This window comes from Erinaceus europaeus, chromosome 18 (assembly GCF_950295315.1).
Source record: "Erinaceus europaeus chromosome 18, mEriEur2.1, whole genome shotgun sequence".
Classification (NCBI taxonomy): Eukaryota; Metazoa; Chordata; class Mammalia; order Eulipotyphla; family Erinaceidae; genus Erinaceus; species Erinaceus europaeus.
In genome coordinates, this window is record NC_080179.1 from 69,083,804 (window position 1) to 69,107,224 (window position 23,421).

A 23,421-nucleotide genomic window follows, 5' to 3' on the forward strand; every position below is an offset into this window, starting at 1 on the left:
CAAAATGGGAAAAGTCTATAAATGGTGGCTGAACTCAGGTCCTTGCACATTATAACATGTGTACTCAACCAGGCGTGCTACCTACCCTATGGCTCCTAAAAGCTGAGAAATTTTATACATGGATCAAAACCTGTATTTACTGGAAACCACTAGTCCTCCAATAGAAAATATAAATGGACAATATGAAAATATTTTCTCTCTTAGGGAGTAACATATTTCTTTGCTTTCCTTTTGTTATAAATCTCATTCACAGATTAGACAAAGGTTGCAATTGGGCTAAAGAGAGGATATTTGTTCCACTCATGCTTTGGACCCCCACCTCACCAGAGCTCGGGGCTTTGCTGCACTTCATTTTTCACCCGTGAGCACTCTGTGTGCACTGCTGTCTGGGGAGAGGAAAGATACTTTTTTTTTGCAATCACAGTCAGTGACAGGCAAGATGACATATAAGGAGCATCAGAATATAAAGATGGAGAGCCTGGGAGGTGGCATAGGGCAGAAAGCATGGGACTTAGCAAATTCAAACTTTTCTAGCATCTGTGAAAGCTTCCAATACTGTGGTAAACAAATCTTCTCTTTATGTTTGCACCGAGACTTGGATTCTGAGGATTTATTGTGTGCAAATGATGTAAAGAATTAAAGAACAGTTGTCTTGCACAACTTGTCATCTTTGCTCAGTGACAAAGTCCGTGGATCACACAGCAAATGTTACCTAGTAAGGCTGACCTTCACTTCCTGTTTGGGAGACCTGTCCCCCACAAGTACATTAGAATCCTCCGCTTACTTTTGTCATTCACGGGTTCACATTTGAATCAATGAGTATATTCAACTTAAAAAGAAGAAATAATAGTAAATTTACAGAAACAAAGTGTTTTTTGATGATATAATGTGAGGAAGAGTAAGAGAGACGAGACAAGAAAAATAAAAGGGTGCCCATGTTCATAACATGATGGTTTTCAGGGTAAATAAGAATACAATTTTCCAAAAACATATTTATTATATCTCTTTAGAATAGCAGGGGATAGAATGGCAAGTAACAGTAGGTATTGCATCTTTCTTTCATGTGTGAAATTCCAGGTTCTATTTCTGGCATCCCGTCATGGAGCAGAGCTCTTGTCTTCTCTCTCTCACTTTCTCTGTGTCTCTGTCTCTGTCTCTGTCTCTCTCTGCTTCTCCTCCTCTTCCTCTCTCTTTCTGATAAAATGGACAAATAAATAAATTTAAAAAAATCTTTAGAGTAAATGTAGGATTTGGAGGTATATATACCTATTAGCAGGGCAAAATATGACTATCTTAAATTCTTTGAAGCTACAAAGTAGATTTTATTAGATTTCCCCATATACTGTTGTCTGCTGTATAGTCTCTGTATATATTTGCTGCATATGGAATATGTATTAATTGATAACCAACCTTAAATCTCACCTTTTTCCCTGATAAATCCAGCTGAAACTAATACTTAACATCTTAAATCAAAATACAAAAATCAGTTGGATGACTACACACAAAAACAGAATAAACTTTTAAAGTTACCACTGATACATTACATTAATTGTTGGGTTTAAATCTAGAGTAATGAGTAGCCAGAGAGTGGAAGCAGCTGAATTGCTCATCCACAGATAGGACTGGCTGAAGGAGTTATGGGACACATATTCCATGGAATACTACTCTGCAATCATAAAAGATGATACTGTGTTCTTCGGGATGAAATGGATGGAATGGAGGTGATTGTGCTTAGCAAAGTCAGTCAAGTTGTGAAAGGGGCCCTGTGGTGGTGCACCTGGTTGAGTGCACATGTTGCAATGTGCAAGGACCTGGTTTCGAGCACTCAGCCTCCATCTGCCGCAGGAAAGCTTTATGAGTGGGGAAGCAGTGTTGGCAGGTGTCTCTCTGTCTCTCTCCTTTTCTACACCTTGTTATTTCCAATTCCTGGCTGTCTCTATCCAATAAATAAAGACAATTTTTTTAAAAAAATTGTTTCAAAAACAAACATCAAAGAAAGACAACTACCAGAGGGTGATTTCACTTATATGTGGAACCTGGAGATCTGACATACATGAACTTGTCATTAAAAAAAGGAAACACATTTTCGAAGACTTGAGAGAGCTATGGTGGTTATCTTTGGGAGGTGGGAAGGCAGGGACACAGGACTTTGGGGGTGGGTGTGGTGTGGAGCTATACATTGTAATTTTACAGTCTGGTAACATACGATGAATAACAAATAACCAATAAAATAAGAGTAAATATAGTGTGTGATGGGGGTCAATATCACAGAGTTGGTGGCCCTTGCTCAAATCGTCCTCAACAGTCACCTGACTGATATCAGTCCACGGATGAGAGCTGTGTTTCCCAGTTCGGTGACTGTGAGGTTATATAGCAGTTCAACACAGAGAGCAAACCATTTTAGAAGGTGAGTTCACATTCAGGTGGCTGACACAACAGCGATTTGAGGTACAGATATGGAAATAGCCCTCTACACCAAGGACTCAGTTATATTCCCATTTGGCACTGTGCCTGCCACCAGAAGTATATTCCAAGGTGTTGTGATGCAGTATACGGGCTGACCACAGGAAGTCTGGACACAGTGCTTGGCTGACATCAGCCTTGGCGACAGAGCATAGTGATCTGTGCAAAGGCACAATGAATTGAGGAAGGATCCGGTCCGTGCAAACGTACAAAGCATTGTGGGTGGACTGAACAGACTTAAAGCACAGCCGGCCAGAAGTCCTCTCTCTGCCTGCTGCTGCTTCTAGCGTTTGCCCTTCTTCCGTAGCCAGTCAACAGCGTCAGGTTGAGCCTGATGTAAAGTTTCGAGACCTCCTTTGAATCTGGAGAGGTGGCAGTCGTTGACTGTGTTGGTCATAGTCTGTCTGTAGCCGCAGGGGCAGTTAGGGTCGTCTCTGGCTCCCCAGTGGTGGAACATACCGGCCATGGCCTGTTCGATAGCGACTGATGAGGGCCCAATCATGACGTGCTAGGTCAAAGCCGGGTTGACGCCCTCCAGGTCAGACGTATCTTGCCTGAGGCTGTTTGAGGTGCCTGCCATGGCTACTTGTCCTGGGAACTGAACCCGTGTAGCTCAGCTAGCTGGTAAACTCCTTAAGACTCCTCTACAGTCACGAGCTACCTATATCTTGGCTGGTTATTGTTTATGTCGTGGGACTGAACTTTGTTTGCTAGCTACTTCTGGACTTTATGGATCTAGTGTATTCATAACCCCTGCTGATAATTGCTTATTTTTCAGGACCTAAAATGTATGTCCCATACCACTGTACTGCTCTAATAAAACCTTGATTCATTTAAACCTACTCCAAGCTGCCCCTCAGCTGAATCCATTATGTGCCACAGCCAAAGCCCCTTTAATTTTTAGTTACACCACCAAGGGCCCTAGGCTGAATTACAGTTGCCTGCACACCTGCACAGTATGCAGACAGATCTAATTCTAGGTAGGTATGTGACCCAGGGATGTCCTCCACTCCCTCTCAACTACATCCAAGTTAGTCTTCTCAATTTAGTCAGACTTGAGAGTCTGAAATATCTCAGAACATTCTAGTTTGCTGGTACAGGGAGCTGAAAGAAGACACTTACACCTCCACCCTCAGTCAGACTGAAAGGATCAAGTCCACTGTGGTTACAGTCTGTTAGCAATTCTAAGGATCGGGAGCCTTAGAATTGGGACACACTTCAGTCTGTATCTCAGGGAATTCTGAAAGAGCCCTATAGCTTGACCAGTTTCACTTAGGAAATGCCTCTGCTTCATTCCCAAAGACAAAGGAAAACACAACTATCTGAGTTTCTATAATCAGGTCTGTAGGTCTTGAACTGGATCATGGAACCTGCAAGAGTCCTAGGGGTTTAGTTACAGCTTATCTTTGCCATCATGCAGGTTCAGTCTTGGCGATATAGGAACACATCCAGTGATGAAATTAAGACTCCTTTGAGACTAGAACTCATCAGAGTTACTTGGTCAGCTCATCTGGTAACAGGCCCACTATCTGAGGAGCCAACCCTGGACTCTGAGACAGTCTTATCCCAGTGCCGTCCTACGGAAAATACTATAGGTGGTCCCATTAGACAGGCTGTATGCCCAACTGAACCTCTGTTCATAATCTCACAACCTCAGGTCCAGGGGCAGACTTATAATCAGGGAGAGAGATACATAGAGAAATAGAGAGACACCACAGCAACATATCACCGTGCATGGAGATTCTCCTGATTCTACGCATTCTTTCTAACTGGGTCTTTGCACATTACAAAATGTGAACTTCACTAGGTGAAATATTTCTTTTTTTTTATTGTATTTATAAAAAAGGAAACACTGAAAGAACCATAGAACAGGAGGGGTGCAAATCCACACAGTTCCCACCACCAGAACTCTGTATCCCATCCCCTCCCCTGATAGCTTTCCTATTCTTTAACCCTCTGGGAGCATGGACTCAGGGTCATTGTGGGATGCAGAAGGTGGAATGTCTGGCTTCTGTAATTGCTTCCCCACTGAACATGGGCGTTGACAGGTCTATCCATAATCCCAGCCTGCCTCTCTCTCCCCACTAGGGAATAGTGGGGCAGGGCTCTGGGGAATCGGAGCTCCATGACACATTGCTGGTTGTCTATCCAGGGAAGTCTGTTTGGCATCAGGCTAGTGTCTAGAACCTTGTGGCTGAAAAGAGGTGAGCTATTTCTAAGCCTTAGCTATTCTTTATTTTACATTTGAAAATTTTTTTTTTAAATGAGTGATCGATGTATACAAAGTAGTAGCTTTTCATATGCTAGACTATTGAGCAATAGAAGTCAGACCCACAACAACATATACTCACATATATGAGTCAGTCTATATAAAATTCACAGATAGACAAAACTAATCCATGGTATTATTACCTTTGGAGGGAAGAGAGGAGTTTTTGACTCAGGGTATAAAGATATCTTCTGGAGGCTAGCAATGTTCTTCTGCTGTGTCTTCTCTAATGTTACCTTTGCTTTACTTCTTCAGACAGCACAATTATAATATATACTCTTTGGAATATTCATCCAAATAAAAAAATAACCTAGTATATACAATCTCAGATCTTTGTATGTTTCATAAGGATCGTGTTATTGTTCCCCAAGTAGGCAGAAGTAATTAGTTGACCTTGGATGGTCAGTAAAATGATGACATATTCCCTGATACTTATGTTTGAAGGTTAAATTTGAATTGATGTCTGCATCGTGAGCCCAAGACATTGAGTGTGTGTAACTTTTCAATATTTTTCTATTATTTAAACCATTTCACTCCTTTCCTATTTTTTTAATCAGTAATTTTATGAAATGATTGAGATGACGACCTAGAAAAATCTTCTTGTAAACTGAATTGATGATTTTTTTCTTAATGTAAGAAAGGATTAATTAACAAATCTATAAGGTAGGAGGGGTACAACTCCACACAATTCCCACCACCCCATCTCCATATCCCACCCCTGCCCCTGATAGCTTTCCCATTCTCTATCCCTCTGGGAGCATGGACCCAGGGTCATTGTGGGTTGCAGAAGGTGGAAGTTCTGGCTTCTGTAATTGCTTCTCCGCTGAACATGGATGTTGACTGGTCAGTCCATACTCCCAGTCTGCCTCTCTCTTTCCCTAGTAGGGTGGGTCTCTGGGGAAGTGCAGCTCTAGGACACATTGGTGGGGTCTTCAATCCAGTGAAGCATGGGCAGCACCTGATGGCATCTGGAACCTGGTGGCTGAAAAGAGAGTTAACATACAAAGCCAAACAAATGCTTGAGCAATCATGGGCCCAAAGTTTGGAATAGTGGACCATATGGCTTCACAAATGAATTCTACAAAACTTTCAGGAAACAATTAGTACCCATACTTCTTAAGCTTTTCCATAAGATTGAAGAAACAGGAATACTCCCTTCCACCTTCTATGAAGCCAACATCACCCTGGTACCAAAAGCTGATAGGGACACAACAAAAAAGGAAAACTACAGACCAATATCTTTGATGAATATAGATGCCAAAATATTAAACAAGAGCTTGGCCAACCGGATATAGCAGCATATCAAAAAGATTGTTCATCACGACCAAGTGGGATTCATCCCAGGAATGCAAGGCTGGTTCAACATCAATGTCATTCACCACATCAATAAAAGCAAAGCCAAAAACCACATGATTATCTCAATAGATGCAAAGAAAGCCTTTGACAAAATCCAACACCCATTCATGCTCAAAGCTCTACAGAAAAAGGGAATAGATGGGAAATTCCTCAAGATAGTGGAATCTATATATAGCAAACCTACTGCCAATATCATACTCAATGGACAGAAGCTGAAAGCATTCCCCCTCAGATTGGGGACTAGACAGGGCTGTCTACTGTCACCATTAGTCTTCAACATAGTCTTGGAAGTTCTTGCCATAGCAATCAGGCAAGAGAAAGAAATCAAAGGAATACAGATTAGAAGGGAAGAAGTCAAGCTCTCACTGTTTGCAGATGATATGATAGTATACATAGAAAGACCTAAAGAATCCAGCAGAAAACTACTGGAAGTTATTAGGCAATATAACAAGGTATCAGGCTACAAAATCAATGTACAAAAATCAGTGGCATTTCTTTATGCAAACACTAAATCTGAAGAAGAAGACATCCAGAAATCACTCCCATTTACTGTTTCAGCAAAATCAATAAAATACCTAGGAATAATGTTGACCAAAGAAGCGAAAGACTTGTATACTGAAAACTATGAGTCGCTACTCAAGGATATAGAAACTGATACCAAGAAATGGAAAGATATCCCATGCTCATGGATTGCAAGAATGAATATCATCAAAATGAATATTCTCCCCAGAGCCATATACAAATTTAATGCAATACCCATCAAAGTTCCACCATGCTTCTTTAAGAGAATAGAACAAACACTACAATCATTTATCATACCTGGAGTGATGATTCTTTCCTAGCTGTAATAGAGAACATAATTCTTCTCATAGAATCGTAAATGCCAGTCAAAGATGGGAATATTTATACTTTTGAGGATAGAGGTTGCTGCTATTACAGGTTAAGATTATACCTTTCAATAGAAACTGATACCAAGAAATGGAAAGACATCCCATGCTCATGGATCAGAAGAATAAATATCATCAAAATGAATATTCTCCTCTCCCCAGGGCCATATACAAATTTAATGTGATACCCTTCAAAGTTCCACCAAGCTTCTTTAAGAAAATATAACAAAAACTACATTCATTTATCTGGAACCTGAAAACACCTTGAATGGCCAAAGCCATCTTGAGGAAAAGAAACAGAAACGGAGGCATCACACTCCCAGATCTCAAACTATATTATACAGCCATCATCATCAAAACAGCCTGGTACGGAACAAAAATAGGCACAAAGACGAGTGGAACAGAATTGAAAGCCCAGATCTACACCCCCACACCTATGGACATCTAATCTTTGATAAAGGGACCCAAAGTATTAAATGGAAGAAGGAGACTCTCTTCAATAAATGGTGCTGGGAAAACTGGGTTATAACATGCAGAAGAATGAAACTGAATCACCTTATCTCACCAGAAACAAAAATCAACTCCAAATGGAACAAAGTCCTGGATGTCAGATCGGAAACTATTAAATACTTAGAGGAAAACATTGGTGAAACACTTTGCCACCTAAACCTCAAGGACATCTTGGATGAAACAGACCCAATTGCAAGGAAGACTAAAGCAGAAGCAAATCAATGGGAATACATCAAATTGAAAAGCTTCTGCACAGCCAAAGAAACTATCACACAAACAAAGAGACCCCTCACAGAATGGGAGAAGATCTTCACATGCCAAAAATCAAGACGAGACTAATCATCAAAATATACAGAGAACTCAACAAACTTAGCAACAAAAAAGCAAATGACCCCATCCAAAAATGGGCAGAGGATATGAACAAGACATTCACTTTAGAGGAGATCCAAAAGGCTAACAAACATATGAAAAACTGTTCCAGGTCGCTGATTGTCAGAGAAATGCAAATAAAGACAATACTGAGATAACACCTCACTCCTGTGAGAATGGCATACATCAAAAAGGACAGCAGCAACAAAAGCTGGAGAGGCTGTGGGGACAGAGGAACCCTTCCACACTGCTGGTGGGAATGTAAATTGGTCCAGCCTCTCTGGAGAGCAGTCTGGAGAGCTCTCACCAGGTTAGACATAGACCTTCCATATGATCCAGTAATTCCTCTCCTGGGGAGGATATACCCCAAGGATTCCATAATGCCCAACCAAAAAGATGTGTGTACATCTATGTTCCTAGCAGCACAGTTCATAATAGCTAAAACCTGGAAGGAACCTAGGTGCCCTACAGTAGATGAGTGGCTGAGAAAGCTGTGATACATATACACAATGGAATACTATGCAGCTATTAAGAACAATGAGCCCACCTTATCTGACCCATCTTGGACAGAGCTAGAAGGAATTATGTTAAGTCAGCTAAGTCACAAAGATAAAGATGAGTATGGGATGATCCCACTCATCAACAGAAGTTGAGAAAGAAGAACAGAAAGGGAAATTAAAAGCAGGATCTGATTAAACTGAGAGCAGGCCATCAATGTAAAAACACTGTGGTGAACTGGAGGGTGAACATTGGGCTTCCTTGCACAGCACGGGATGGTGGCGGGTGTGGGTGGTGGGGATGGGACACAGTCTTTTGGTGGTGGGAGTGGTGTTTATATACACTCCTATTAAAGTGTAAACATATAAACCACTATTTAATATGAGAGGTGAAAAACTGATGATATGTCTAGAACTTCTTAAAACACAGTCTTTTTTAATACATAGGCTGTCTTTGATATATTGTCTCTCCCAGAAGCCTAGACCAGGGAGAACAGAAGCAACTGGTAGCACAGCTATAAACAAGATGCTGGGTATTATACCCCAAACCCTAACAAAGGGACTTTCCAAAGTTAACCCTACCACCAAATCATGTGATGATAACAATAACTATCCATTTTCTTCTTGAACCCTAAGACAACAGGAACCTCACATTTCCACTATAGAGCCTATATTTCCCCCAGTCCTGGAACCTTAGGGTGAGGCCCACTTTTCTGCATGCTACTCTCAATTCAAATCAAATAATATTGCATCTGCGGATCGCAACCTAATCAACGCGAGGGGTGCCACCCCAGCATGCTTCACTTCAGACTGTGACCAGACACTTCTGGAATTGTGGAATGACAACCCTTCAGCTTCATCAATCGGGTGAGACCTTTCCTTTCATAGTATTCTCTAATTCCATTCCAGGTGGTCCACTCCCCAATAAAGTCCCCAAACCTAGATACAGTCCAGGTCCCCTGAGATAGAGCATAGGTTCACCCGTGCCCATAAACTAGGGGAAAAATATATACCTGAAAGCAGAAGTACACAAGAGCATGCAGGGAATACCCCCCAACACTCCATCTGCACTATTCCAGTCTTTAGGTTCATGATTGTTCAACAATTTGTTTGGATTTGTATGTCAACTCTCTTTTCAGCCACCAGGTTCTGAATGTCAGCAAGATGCTGACCAGACTTCCCTGGACAGAAGACCCCCATCAATGTGTACTGGAGCTCCGCTTCCTCAGAGCCCCACCCTACTAGGGAGAGACATAGGCAGACTGGGAGTATGGATCGACCACTCAACGCCCATGTTCAGCGGGGAAGCAATTACAGAAGCCAGACCTTCCAACCTCTGCAACCCACAATGACCCTGGATCCATACTCCCAGAGAGATAGAGAATGGGAAGGCTATCAGGGGAGGGGATGGGATATGGAGATATTCTGCCAAATTTTCTGAGATTTTCTGCCAAATCATAATACATATGATAAGCATCGTGTACTCTGTGAGCGACTATCAGAACACTCACTGATGATCAGTGACATACTAGGAATGTTTTACCTGTGTTTATCTCTATCACTGATTGTCTTTACACTAGACAAAAAGTACAGTACATCACTTCTCCTTATATATGTTAATTTCGAAGTTTTTAAGTCTTGTACATAAAGTCAGTAATTAAGTTTAACAAGCCATGTTTATGTAGTGTCTTTTTTTTTATTAGTGATTTAATATTGATTAACAAAATGACATGTAACAGGGGTATGATTCCACTTTGTTCCCACCACCAGAGTTCTGAGTCCCCAGCCCCTCCACTGCAAGCCTCTGCAGTTCTCTCAAGATTCCAGACATGGGTTAACTGTCACCTCTATCTGTCTAGATTTGAGCATAATTGCCCCCTTTTTCTTTCAGGTCCAGTCTTCCCTCTCCCTCCAAGCCACTCACAACCCTATTACTACATTCAAAAGTTCCTCTCTTTGTCCTCCTCTCTCCCCAGGGCCTGATGGAGTTGGAGTTCAGAAGTATTATTATTATTATTATATTATTATTATTAATTATTAGAAGAGCATAGGTTGTCTCTCAAACTTTTTGATGCATATACCCCAGTTCTGAGTACATATTCCTTTAATCTAAGCAATTAAGGTTTAAAATTGGTAACTGGATTGGATTTTAAATTAACAGTTGGCTTAAATCATTAATAGATGTTTTAATATTTTATTCCCTTTTGTTCCCACTTTTTATTGTTGTAGTTATTGTTAACGATGTCATCATTGTTAGAGAAATGGAGAGAGGAGGGGAAGACAGAGAGGAGGAGAGACAGATAGACACCCGCAGACCTGCTTCACCACTTGTGAAGCCACTGCCCTGCAGATGGGGAGTGGGGGCTCGAACTGGGATCCTTCTGCCAGTCCTTGCGCTTTGCACCAAGTGCACTTGACCCGCTGCACTACCGCCCGACTCCCCATTAATACATTCCTAATTATGACTTTTTCTTTGAAATATTAAGTCACCTATAATCTTAGGCCAGGGAGACCAGAAGACACTAGCCATGTCACTCTGTAAGACACAGCTATATGTAAATAGTAACTCCTAACCACGTGATTTTCAAATTCAACCACATTCCCAGATAACGTGTTCATAATAATACCTAATGCCTTCTTAAACTCTAAGACAGCAGGAGCCTTTCCCATTCTCTAGAAAACCCCTATTTCTCCCAGTCCTGGAAATTATGGGGCGTGGCTCATTTTCCTGCAAGCTTCTCTTGATCCATACCATTTGCTACCGCATCTGCTGATCTCAACCAAATCAACGCAACCAGTGCCACCTCTACAGATTTCACTTGGGATTGTGTCCAGAATTCCCAGGCATGGAGTTTCAGCCTTTCAGCTCCATTACTCTTCCACCAAGTTGCAGATACCACCATGACACCAACCTGACTTCCCTGGGCAGATGACCTCACCGATGTGTCCTGGAACCCCACCTCTCCAAAGCCATGCCCGACTAGGGAAATATAGGGACAGGGTGGGAGTATGGATCAACCTACCAATGCCCATGTTCAGTGGAGAAGCAGTTACAGAAGACAGACCTTCCACCTTCTGCACCTGGAACGATCCTGGGTTCATGCTCCCAGGAGGATAAAGAATAGGAAAGCTTTCAATGGAGGGCATCTGGTACGGAACTCTGCTGGTGGGAATTAGGTGGAATTGTGCCCCTTCTGTGTAGTGTCAGGAAGAGTTCTGCACACATAAAGCCCAAGCATGAACAAATAATTGTCTTAACTTAAAAAAGCATACACAAAGAAGATAACTGTCGAAATGAAAACAGCTAATAGTGAGTAGTATTCCATTGTGTATAAATACCACAACAGCTTCTTAACATGAAAATTTTTACTATATGAACAATCATTGACAAACGCAAATATATATATATATATATATATATATATATATATGTGTGTGTGTGTAGTTTTGCAAATCACTTTGCTGCAAAGTACGCTTGGAATAGTGTACATGTCTTCTTTTCTGAAGGTATAAAGAATGTCCTCTCTATTGTCAGGATCATATGACAGTTCTTACAGGACAACTCTGGTGGTGCTGTGAGGAGATGCTGGCAAAGCTGTCAACTTGGATAGCAGAGCTCATAGGAGTTTCTGGAGTAGAGGCCCAGCCTGTCAAGTCCAGCTGCACAGCAGCAGAGAGGAGACTAAACATGGGGATACACCTGGCTTTCTATGAGGTCTCAGTTGTTTGTGGTTTGAGAAGCAGCAGCAGTAGAAGCAGCAAGATTAGCCTTTGGGGACTCTTGACACTTTGCTTTGTTCTTCTCACACTGCTCCAGTAGGTTTTTGTTTTCTCCTCTTAGTTCGTCAATAGACATTTCTAAATTGGCTATTCTTCCCTGTAGGTTTGTTTCTGCCTCTCTTAAAACTTTGTTTTCATTCATTATTTCGGTGAGAGTTCCATTTAAAGCAAGTAACTGATCGCTTTTCAGGCTGAGCATGACTTCCATTTTGTGAACTGAGTTTTGCAAACTATGTTCTGTCTCTCTCCTTTGTCTCATTTCGTCCCCGGTTTGTTGACGTTCTGTTCTTGAGGTGCTTGAGCTCTTAGCGATGGCTTCAGACAGTAGCTGGTTGTTTTGGTGAAGAAGTTGAATGGTGACATCTTTGTCCTGGAGTGACTTCCTTAACCCTTCCTCAATCTGAGTTGACTTAAATTGCATATCATGTACCCTGATCAAGACTTGCCGTTTCCACTCTCCCATGTTCTCTACTTCCTGTTGCATTTTGCCAAGTTGCCGCAGAAGGTCTTCACACTGCCCGTGGCTAATGCCTCCAAGTTTACTTCCAGTGACTGATGTTTGTAACACTGTCGGTGAAGCCTGAGATTTCTGATTCACAGCATCAGTTCCCGTGTTTCTTCCTTGCATGTTCTGTGATAGATTCTGCACAGTTGCATGAGGCAGGTGATGGCTACTTCTCTCAATCCTAGTAGACAACTGCATATTTAGAGTTTCCAGCTTACTGAGGGTTGCTTCCTTCTCAGTTAGAAGTTGTGTCAGGTGCTTCTTCTCTTCCATACTAGAAGATAAAATAGTTTTAGTTTCTCTGTCATCCATATCCATCTTCGCAATTTTCTTTTTGAGTTCCTCGATTTCAAGGTCTTTCTCCTCACTGATTTTCACTAAAGAGTCATGTTTTTGCTGTAATTCCGAGGTTGTCACATTCCATGTATCTGACAGTTGTGCAATGGTTTCCTCATAGGCTTTGGCTTCTTCAGCCCTTTTCTTTCTCAACTCACACAATTCTGCTTCCAGCTGTGCTGTTTTCCTTTCTAGAGCCTCCAAGTGACACTTTTTCTCTTGGGAATTCTGATGGTGAAGAGCAACTGACTCTTCCACCTGATGCAGTATGGTTTCACAGGCTAAAATGGCACTCTCTTTTTCCAGTTTAAAATCAGAAGCAGCTTTCTTTAAAGCCTCACTGACCTGGAGCATTTCTGAAAGGTTTTGCTGCAGGTTTTTTACTACAGCCTCCTTCTCTTGAGTCATGTCCATGTTCTGCTTTTCTAGATCCTGAGCTCTCTTTTCGGCATCCCTGAGGTCTCTGTTCAGTTGACTGATGACACTCTCGTTCTCACTCTTCTGTTGTCTCTCCCGATCTACAGCCAACAACAAATGCTTTTCTGTTTCTTCACTTTGCTCACACAATTCTTGTAATTTTCTTCTTAATATTTCCTTGTCATTGATAACTTCCTTTAACTCTGTTTCTGTTGCCTTCAAGTGAAATCTTAAGTCACTGAGTTCTGCATTCAGATCCTCCTTGTCTTTTGCAGCTGAGATTTTCAGTTGTTCATTCTCACAACTTACTTGGAAGAAAGACGACTCAAGTTGATTTTTCTGTTGACTCAGTGATGATCTTTCTCTCTCTAAAGCTTGGACATGTGTCTTTAATGCTAAAGTCTCCTGAGCAAGGTTGGCATTCATTTGGTCTGAAGATAACTTCTCACTTAAGACTTTAATTGTATCTTCCATCTCTTGGATTATTTTTGTAGACTCTCCCTTTTCAGCTTGCAATGCATGTATAGTTTCTTCCATCTTGTGGACTTCTGAGTGATGATACACAATTTGGGGATCGTTGTCGCCTTCTTCTGCTTCTTCTGCTTCGTCGTCTTCGTCTTTCTGGATGGAAAGTGAAAGCCCTGAGGCACTCCATAAGAGTCCGGAAGAAAAAGGAGAAGAAGAAGAAGGAGAAGGAGAAGAAGAAGGAGAAGAAGGAGAAAGAGAAGAAGAATGTGAAGACCACTGATCTCTGTGAAACCCTACAGGCTCACACAGCTCTTCTGGACTCTTCCGGAGTGCCTCACTTTCAGTCCAGAAAGCCGTAGGCCAGGCTTCAATATCGTAGGTCAGAGCAGGAGATGCTTCTACCAGCACATCCTCTGTGTTCTCTGACACCGATGCCTTTCTCCAATGGGAAAGTTGGCCAGTGACACTCACCAGGCCTTGCCAGACTTGGCCAAGAACCTGGCCGAAGCTGGAATGCAGGTTTCCTAGCCACGACATCGAGGATTCATTAGCAAACAGTTGAGCTCCGAGAGAAGCGTCGACCACAAGCAGACAGTCCCAAGTGTCCTAGACCCTCTAGCCAGAGGATTCAGGATCAACAAGTCTGAGCGCTGACCTCATAGGTGAGGTTGCTTGGCAAAGGGGCTGAAGGCTTGTGCTTGGAGGGGTGGGGGGAAGGCTGCACTCAGGACTCCTCTGAGGTCATACCATGGGAGGCAGGGCATGGGGGTCAGCGCCTGGGGTGCGGTAGGGTGGGCCCGGGCGTTCTCTGAGGCAGGCCTCCCACCTGCTGCGTGGTTCTACCTGAAATTGTAGGTGTCTAACTGCGTTCTCAGGGATGCTTGGCTGGGCAAGAGATGACATGGGGCAGAAATCAGAGTGAAGCGTATCTGGAGTTCATAAGCCACATTGTAAATGGTTTAGACCTTGTGGACTATAAAGTTTTACTCAGATGTCCCCTAGTCTTTTTTTTTTCTTTTTCTGCTCCAATTATAAATGACATCAATTTCTTCTCACTTGGTGACTGCATCGAGGAATGCCACTGATGTTTGAACCTTAATTTTGTAGCCTGCCACCTAACTATATTGTTTAGTAATTTTCAGGAGTTTCCTACTGGGTTCTTTTGGCCTTTTTATGCATATGATAATATCATGCAAATAGTGAAAGTTTGACTTATTCTTTCCCAGTCTTTATCACTTTCACCCTTTTCTCTTGTCTAATTGGTATGCCTAGAAGTTCCAACTCTGTGCTGAGTAATAATTGCAGATAACGGGTAGCCCATATTGCACCCTACTAAAGAAGGACTGATTGATTTCTCATTCTCTCCATTGAACATGATGTGATGTTGGCTAGTTTGAGGAAATGTCCATGTATGCCCATTTATTTTTATTTTATTAGTGATTTAATAATCAATAAGGTGGTGGGATAGGAGGGATACAAGTCCACACAATTCCCACCACCAGAGGTCCGTATTCCCTCCCCTCTGTTGGAAGCTTCCCTATTCTTTATCCCTCTGGGAGTAAGGACCAAAGATCTTTATGAGGCGCAGAAGGTGGGAAGTCTGGCTTCTGTAATTGCTTCCCTGTTGGACATACACTTTGACAGGTCGGTCCGTACACCAAGCCTGTCTCTATCTTTCCCTGGTGCAGTAGGGCTCTGGGGAGGTGGAGTTCTAGGACTCACGGTCTACTGTCCAGGGAAGGTTGATGTCATGGTAGCTTCTGCAACTTGGTGGCTGAAAAGCACTGAGATAGAAAGCAGAACAAATGATTTAGGAATCAGGAACCTAAAGGAAATAATACAGCTTCATGTTGGAAGAAGTTAGGAAGTCTATTTTAGGTATTTTCCAAAGGGCCCATGACTTTACTAATATTTGCCTAAGCCCGGTAGCTAACATGCAGGGAGCTGAACATTTTGATGGTGTCAGAGTTGAAAATAGGACTAAAAAGCTGGATCAGGGCAGAAAGTAGTTCCCAAATATGGGAAAAGTCTATAAATGGTGGCTGAACTCAGGTCCTTGCACATTGTAACATGTGTACTCAACCAGGTGTGCTACCTACCCTACGGCTCCTGAAAACTGAGAAATTTTACACATGGATCAAAACCTGTGTTTACTGGAAACCACTAGTCCTCCAATAGAAAATATAAATGGACAATATGAAAATATTTTCTCTCTTAGGGAGTAACATATTTCTTTGCTTTCCTTTTGTTATAAAACTCATTCCCAGATTAGAAAAAGGTTGCAATTGGGCTAAAGAGAGGATATTTGTTCCGCTCATGCTTTGGACCCCCACCTCACCAGAGCTCGGGGCTTTGCTGCACTTCATTTTTCACCCGTGAGCACTCTGTGTGCACTGCTGTCTGGGGAGAGGAAAGATACTTTTTTTTGCAATCACAGTCAGTGACAGGAAAATGACATATAAGGAGCATCAGAATATAAAGATGGAGAGCCTGGGAGGTGGCATAGGGCAGAAAGCATGGGACTCTCAATTTCTAGAAGGTCCTCAGCATTCTGTATCTCGGAGTGGTGCTTCCTCTGCCATAAATAATTAAATACATATAGACAGGTCTGGGGAGTTGGGCGGTAGCACAGCAGTTAATCGCAGGTGGCGCAAAGCACAAGGACCTTCATAAGGATTCCAGTTCAAACCCCTGGCTCCCCACCTGCAGGGTAGTGACTTCACAGGCAATGAAGCAGATCTGCAGGTGTCTATCTTTCTCTCTCCTTCTCTGTCTTCCCGTCTCCATTTCTCTGTGTCCTATCCAACAATGATGACATCAATAACAACAACTATAATAACCAGAACAGTAAAACAAGGGCAACAAAAAGGGAATAAATAAAAATAAATAACTATAAAAAAACTTTAAAAAAGACATATGACTAATGAAGATACTCAGATATTTTTGATATTTGAACTAGATGACTTTTGAACTAGATGATATTTTGATATTTGAACTAGATGGCAGTGTTGGGACATTTTAGTCCATTTCATTAAAATGTCTTTTTTTTTTTTTTTTTTTGTCACTGTTTCGGTTAGTACTTACCAACTCCTATCCTGAATAACTCATATTACCTTAGCTGATATTTGTTGGTATTTTCTACATGGCCAGCACTGTGCTGAACTCTAGACTTTGTTTTAGCTAATTAAAATGATGAAAGCATTAGTCCCATTTAGCAGATAATAGAATTAAGGGGCCAAAACAGTTAAGCTAGTTGACGATGTTTCTGTAGTAAGTAAGTGTAGAGCAGGTCTGCCTCCTCTACAGTCCTTGTCCTTAAATATCAGATGCTTCTCTCTCTCTCTCTCTCTCTCTCTCTCTCTTCCTCCTCCTCCTCACTACTATTACTTCTTCTTCTTCCTCCTCCTTTCCTTCTTCTTCTTCTTCTTCTTCTTCTTCTTCTTCTTCTTCTTCTTCTTCTTCTTCTCCTTCTCCTTCTCCTTCTCCTTCTCCTTCTCCTTCTCCTTCTCCTTCTCCTTCTCCTTCTCCTTCTCCTTCTCCTTCTCCTTCTTCTTCTTCTTCTTCTTCTTCTTCTTCTTCTCCTAGCATCTCTTTCTCTCTGCTAGACTAGCTTGCTTGAATGCAGTCTCTGCTCTTGTTTATTTGATAGCTCATCAGATATTCTCAGTGTCTGACTCAGTGGCTAAAGTGATTTGTGTTAAGCAAGTGATAGATGAAATAAAGCCCTGCAGAGGACTTAAAGCCCTCAGGGAAAAAATTTTTTCGTCATAGTTTATCAGTCAGTGTCTATAACTGATAAAGTTGCTCTAAGCTAAGAAACGTTGAGTTTATAAAATGACCCATTGATCAGGAACAAGCATAACGATTTATAAATATTAACTAAATACTATTCCACTTCCCATTTAGAACCATGGGGCAGAAATCTGAGTGAAATATATCTGGAGTTTATAAGCTACATTGTATATTGTTTAGACCTCATGGACTATAAATTTTTACTCAGATGTCTCCTAGTGTTTGTTTGTTTTTTCCCCCTGCTACAATTATAAATGACATCAATTTCTTCTTACTTGGTGACTGCATAGAGGAATGCCAGTGATGTTTGTACCTAAATTTGGCCCTACCTTACTAAGTGGGGCACATGCCTGGCTATGCACATAGCCTGGGCTTGAATCCTGATTCCACATGTGAATGAAAAGGCACCTGGGGAAGACTGTGTCCTTTGGGACGTGCCAAACAGATGGCACTGGAGGTGATCATACTTAGCGAAATAAGTAAAGAGATGAAAGACAACTACTGACGGTTTTACTCAGATGTGAAATCTAGAGACCTGATACATGTGGATTTTCAAAAACAAACGAACAAACAAAACAAAAACAGAATCAAGCAAACTGTTTCTATAGGTTCCACTTTCCCATATGCCTCTCCCAATCCATATCAAATAATATTGCATCTGCCGATCACAACCTAACCAACGCAATGATTGCCACCTCAACATGCTTCACTTCAGACTGTGTCCAGAGACTTCACATGTGGAATGACAACCCTTCATTACTCGGGTGAGACTTTTCCTTTCATAGTATACTCTAATTCCATCTCAGGTGGTTCACTTTCTAACAAAGTCCCAAAACCTAGATATACACCAGTTTCTGTGAGAGAGAGCATATGTTCACACGTATCTATAAACTACTGCAAAATATATACCTGAAAGCAGAAGTACACTAGAGCATGCAGGGAATACCCCCCTAACACTTCCTCTCCACTATTCCAAGCTTTGGGTCCATGATTGCTCAACAATTTGTTTGGCTTCGTATGTTAACTCTCTTTTCAGTCACCAGGTTCCAGATGCCATCAGGATGCTGGCCAGGCTTCCCTGGACTGAAGACCCCACCAATGTGTCCTGGAGCTCAGCTTCCCCAGAGACACACCCTACTAGGGAAAGAGAGAGGCAGACTGGGAGTATGGACCGACCAGTCAACGCCCATGTTCAGCGGGGAAGCAATTACAGAAGCCAGACCTTCTACCTTCTGCAACCCACAATGACCCTGGGTCCATGCTTCCAGAGGGATGGAGAATGGGAAAGCTATCAGGGGAGGGGGTGGGATATGGAGATTGGGTGGTGGGAATTGTGTGGAGTTGTACCCCTCCTACCCTATGGTTTTGTTAATTAATTCTTTCTTAAATAAAAAAAAGACTTAGGAGAATTTTGATGGCTGTCTTTGGGAGGTAGAAGGATGGCAACGTAGAGGTTTGTTGGTGGGTGTGGTGTGAAACTATCCTCTGTGATTCTACAGTCTTGTAACCCATTATAATCACAAATACAGTGAATAAAAAAGAAGTCACACATTTAGAGTGAAAGCAGAGGACAGTGAGGACCAAAGCCGTGGAATGGATAGTGTTCTGAGTGCTACTGACCCATGATATTTAGACTGGGGGTGGGGGAGGAGCATATTGTAGGAAGTCACAGCTGTCCCCCAGAAAAAGTTGGCTTGACAGAACTGAGTCAGTAGTTGTTTAAGCTAGTTCAGTAGTTAGTGGTTAACTTAAGTTCCTAGTGATCTGGTTAAAGGCCATTGATGGCTTTTGATGACTTGCATGTTCTCAAGCAGTGGCTCTCAGCAAAGAGAACTCAAGAGTAATTACATGTCAGAAATACCTGGCTTCATAGTGGGGTGCGATCAGACTTGTGAACTGCACCTTAATCCATTTAACCTCTTTTCTCCTCTTGCTTGCATGAAACCAAGCTCACTGGAAGAATCTTTTAAGCCGTTTCTTTTTATCCCCTCACCTTAGGACATTTCAATTCTGGTAATCCTCTTTTCAATCTTCTTCCTCTTTGAACTGTGCCTCTCAATACCTCAAAAACATCAGTATTTACATTTATTCTTTCAAATTTTTTCTTGGGCAAATAAAAGTTTAGACTCTCTACAGGCATAGCTACTATAGGATGCTAATGAGAACTGTTTAATAGGATCCATTATGCTGAAAATATGCTGAAATACAGACTGGAGATTATAGATTATAAAGAACTTTCTAGCTTATGTGCCTTAACTCTGCCTTTGAATCACTCCATATAAAAATCTTTTATGTGGGAGCCGGGCGGTAGCGCAGCGGGTTAAGCGCAGGTGGTGTTAAGCGCAAGGACCATCATGAGGATCCCGCTTCGAGCCCCCGGCTCCCCACCTGCAGGGGAGTCGCTTCATAGGTGGTGAAGCAGGTCTGCAGGTGTCTGTCTTTCTCTCCTCCTCTCTGTCTTCCCCTCCTCTCTTCATTTCTCTCTGTCCTAGCCAACAAAGACGACATCAACTACAACAACAATAAAAATTAAAAAAAGACAACAAGGGCAACAAAAGGGAAGATAAATAAATAAAATTACAAAAAAAATCTTTTATTTATAGAATGCAGTGAATTTTCAACTCTAATGAACCAAATAGTGAGTTGTTACCCAGTACAAGCAAGTGGGATTATTATTCCAAGTGTGATTTTTATTTGTAAAAATATTTACTTATTGATTGAAGAGAGATATGCAAAAAATAAGTATTTCTTCAGTGGAAGGGATAGAACTCAGTTGTATCAATGTCTCCTAGGCCAGTAGGTATGATTTATAAATCTTGTTGACTGTTTTATAGAAGAAGGAAGGAAGGAAATCAATACTCTCAAATCTGTGGAGATCTGAGCATAGGGTAACTCTAGTTGCAGGATGCAAAAAAAGAAGCTGTCTTATAGAAATATATGATGGCATGAGCAAAGACCCAATTTCAAATCCTAGTCTCCTCTGGGTGGGCGGCTTCATGAGTGGTAGAGTAGTTCTGCATGTGTCTTTCTTTTCTTTCTCTCTTTCCCTTCTTCCTTCCTTCCTCTCCACCAGAGGCATCACTAGAACTTGGTGCCAGCATGACTACTCTAGCACTTTTAGTGGATATTTTTTTAAAAAAATAAAGACAGAAATAGGAAGAGAAAGGGAGATACCTGAAGCCCTATTTCTTTGCTTGTGAAGTTTCCCACTACAGGTGGGGACTGCGGATTTGAACCCATGTCCTTGTACATGGTAATATATGTGCTCTACCAGGTACACCATTGCCTGGCCTGAGGAGGTATCTTCCCTTCTCCCTATTTATCTCTATCTCTTTGTCCTACCCTCAATTAGGAAGAGGAAGAGGGGGAGGGGACAGGGAAAGGGAGGGTTTGGGAGAGGGAGTGGGAAAGGGAGAGAGAGAACACCACTGCTGGGAATGGTGGAACTGTGCAGGCATGGAACCCCAGCAATAACCATGGTGGCAAAGAAATAAAGAGAAAGTGTGCTCACACCTAGTGAGTGTCTGCTTTTCTTAGATCTCTCAGAAACAACTGTTCTGTGGAGGGAGGTATGCCAAAACTTCACTGTGCTCTCAGCAACAGCCCTTGTGGGGAAGAAAGGGAGAGTTAGCAGAGCATGTTAGCCAGCTGTGTGGGTGTGAGGTTACATGATGACCTCGATTTAATCCCTCAGGGAGAGGCTAGAATCAGAAGGGTTTTCAAAGTTGTCCTGAAATGATGCAAGTTCCTCCAGAATGTGTGTGTGGGGTGGTGGTGGGGGGGTGGGCAGTGTAGAGGCAGGAGGGGTGCAGCCTACCTTGGAAGAGGAAGGTCTCTTTCATGTCTCGGTGAGGGATTTAGCTCCGAACTCTCACTTGTCAGCCCCTTAATAACCAACATGGGAAAAAATTTCCTCAGGCCTTATTGAGGGAGTGGACAGCCCACCACAGACTTGCTCTAGCCACTACTGCAAGAGTATAGTACACTTGCCTTGTCTGATCATCCTGCCATCCTGGGCTCAGCTTCTCCATGATACCATATTAGTTTACTAGGACGTGGGGAGGAAGGTAACTCACCCGGTAGAGTGCACACATTACCATGCATAAAGACTCTGGTTCAAGTACCAGACCACAAAACGGTGAGTGCCTGTGGGTTTGGGAGATAGATGTTTCAGAGACGTTGATGATGCACCTGGTTGAGCCCACGTGTTACAACGTGAAAGGAACCTGGTTCAAGAGCCCCTGGTCTCCACCTATGGGGGAAAGTTTTGAAAGTGGTGAAGCAGGGCTGCGGGTGTCTCTCTTTGTATCTTCCCCTTCCCTCCTGATTTCTGGCTGTCTCTATATAATAAATAAAGATAATGAAACAAATGAAAAAAGGAATAGAAGCTTCATGGACAGTGGACTATAATATCTCTTGTTATCTCTCTGTCTCTCTACCTATATCTGTCTCTCATCAGCTAAAATAAAAAGGCCACACCTGCAGGGGGAAATCTTCACCAGTGGTGAAGCAGGCCTACAGGTCTCTCACTTCATCTTTATCTCCTCTCCCCCTCTTGATATCTGACTGTCTTTATCAAATAAATAAAGATAATAAATTTTTTTAAACAAGCAAAGGAAAGGAAAAGAAAGAAGAATTTCAGTGGGACAAAGTACAGTTTTTGCCATAGCTGCTGATATTGGCAGTCAGGACCAACACTGCTGCCTGTTTTCTATTTTTTGGGCAGTTCTGCTTCTTAAGCAGCACCTCTGCTATCCAGCTTGTTGCTTGTTGATTTGGGAGAATGTCCCAGATTGTGTTGTGTGAGGAAGCTGATCCTTTGATAACCTTTGATTTCCCTGGACTGCAGCTGCTATTCTGTGTTCTGTTATTCTCAGAGTGGAGCAGATATGTAGCAAGAAATGTTCTGTAGTGTCTCCCACAGGAAGCAGAATACAAATGTGGATCTATGACCTGCTTCCTTTCAAAACACTTTTATCTACTTTGGGTGGTCAGGGTGAGCTTACTTCCACTACTAACTCTTTTCTTTCCCACTGACCTCTTGGCAAGAGGAACCTTAAGTGACCAGAAGATAACCAAAGCTTAACATTTCAATAGTCTTGATAGTCTTCAATAGTCTTCAATAGTCTTCCCCTCTGAACCTGCAGATTCTGGTGAAGTGGGTATGAGAGGACCAATGTCCAGACTGGGTCACTAGAGTGCTATTACTACAGTCAATTGATTTCTAACTTCCCTATTGTTATAGTTGGCTTAAATTTCTATAGGAAGATGCCACATTTTCACAATTGCTATTTATGAGTGCTGTTGAAAAATGTTACCTTAGACTTCCTAAGTCTTTGTCATTGCTCCATAAAATTTGCAGCTTTTGGTCTGTGTGTAAAGCTTAAAGCTTGCCTCACATGCCCCTTGTTGTATGTCCTTAACTTTAAAATTTAGTCTTTGTTATGATGTTATTTTGTCTTGTGCTTGTGGATTAAATACTTAAGTAGTGGTCCTTGTTGCTATCTTAAGGAGAAAAAAAAATGAAAAAGTGGTAACTGGAATAGAGGCTGCCTTGGTTAGTGACTTTTCTTTCCATATTGAAAGGGGTCACATATATTCAATATGCCATGTGACTGGCTGGTCATGAGAACTAGTCCCGTATCTGGGACTCAGAATAGCTAGCTGTTAACGCAGGATGAGCATGCAATGGCTACAGTAGCTAGGACAGGTGTGTGTGTTTATTGGTGTTTTATGGAATTATAAGATAACAGGGATATTTCCACACTGTGT

General features: G+C 42.0%; 1 long non-coding RNA gene across 3 annotated transcripts in view; it reads left to right on the forward strand.

The window, feature by feature from the left end:
- The window catches only part of LOC132534282 (uncharacterized), a 194,095-nt gene that overhangs the window by 91,960 nt on the left and 78,714 nt on the right, over positions 1-23,421 (forward strand). The window lies entirely within an intron of this gene.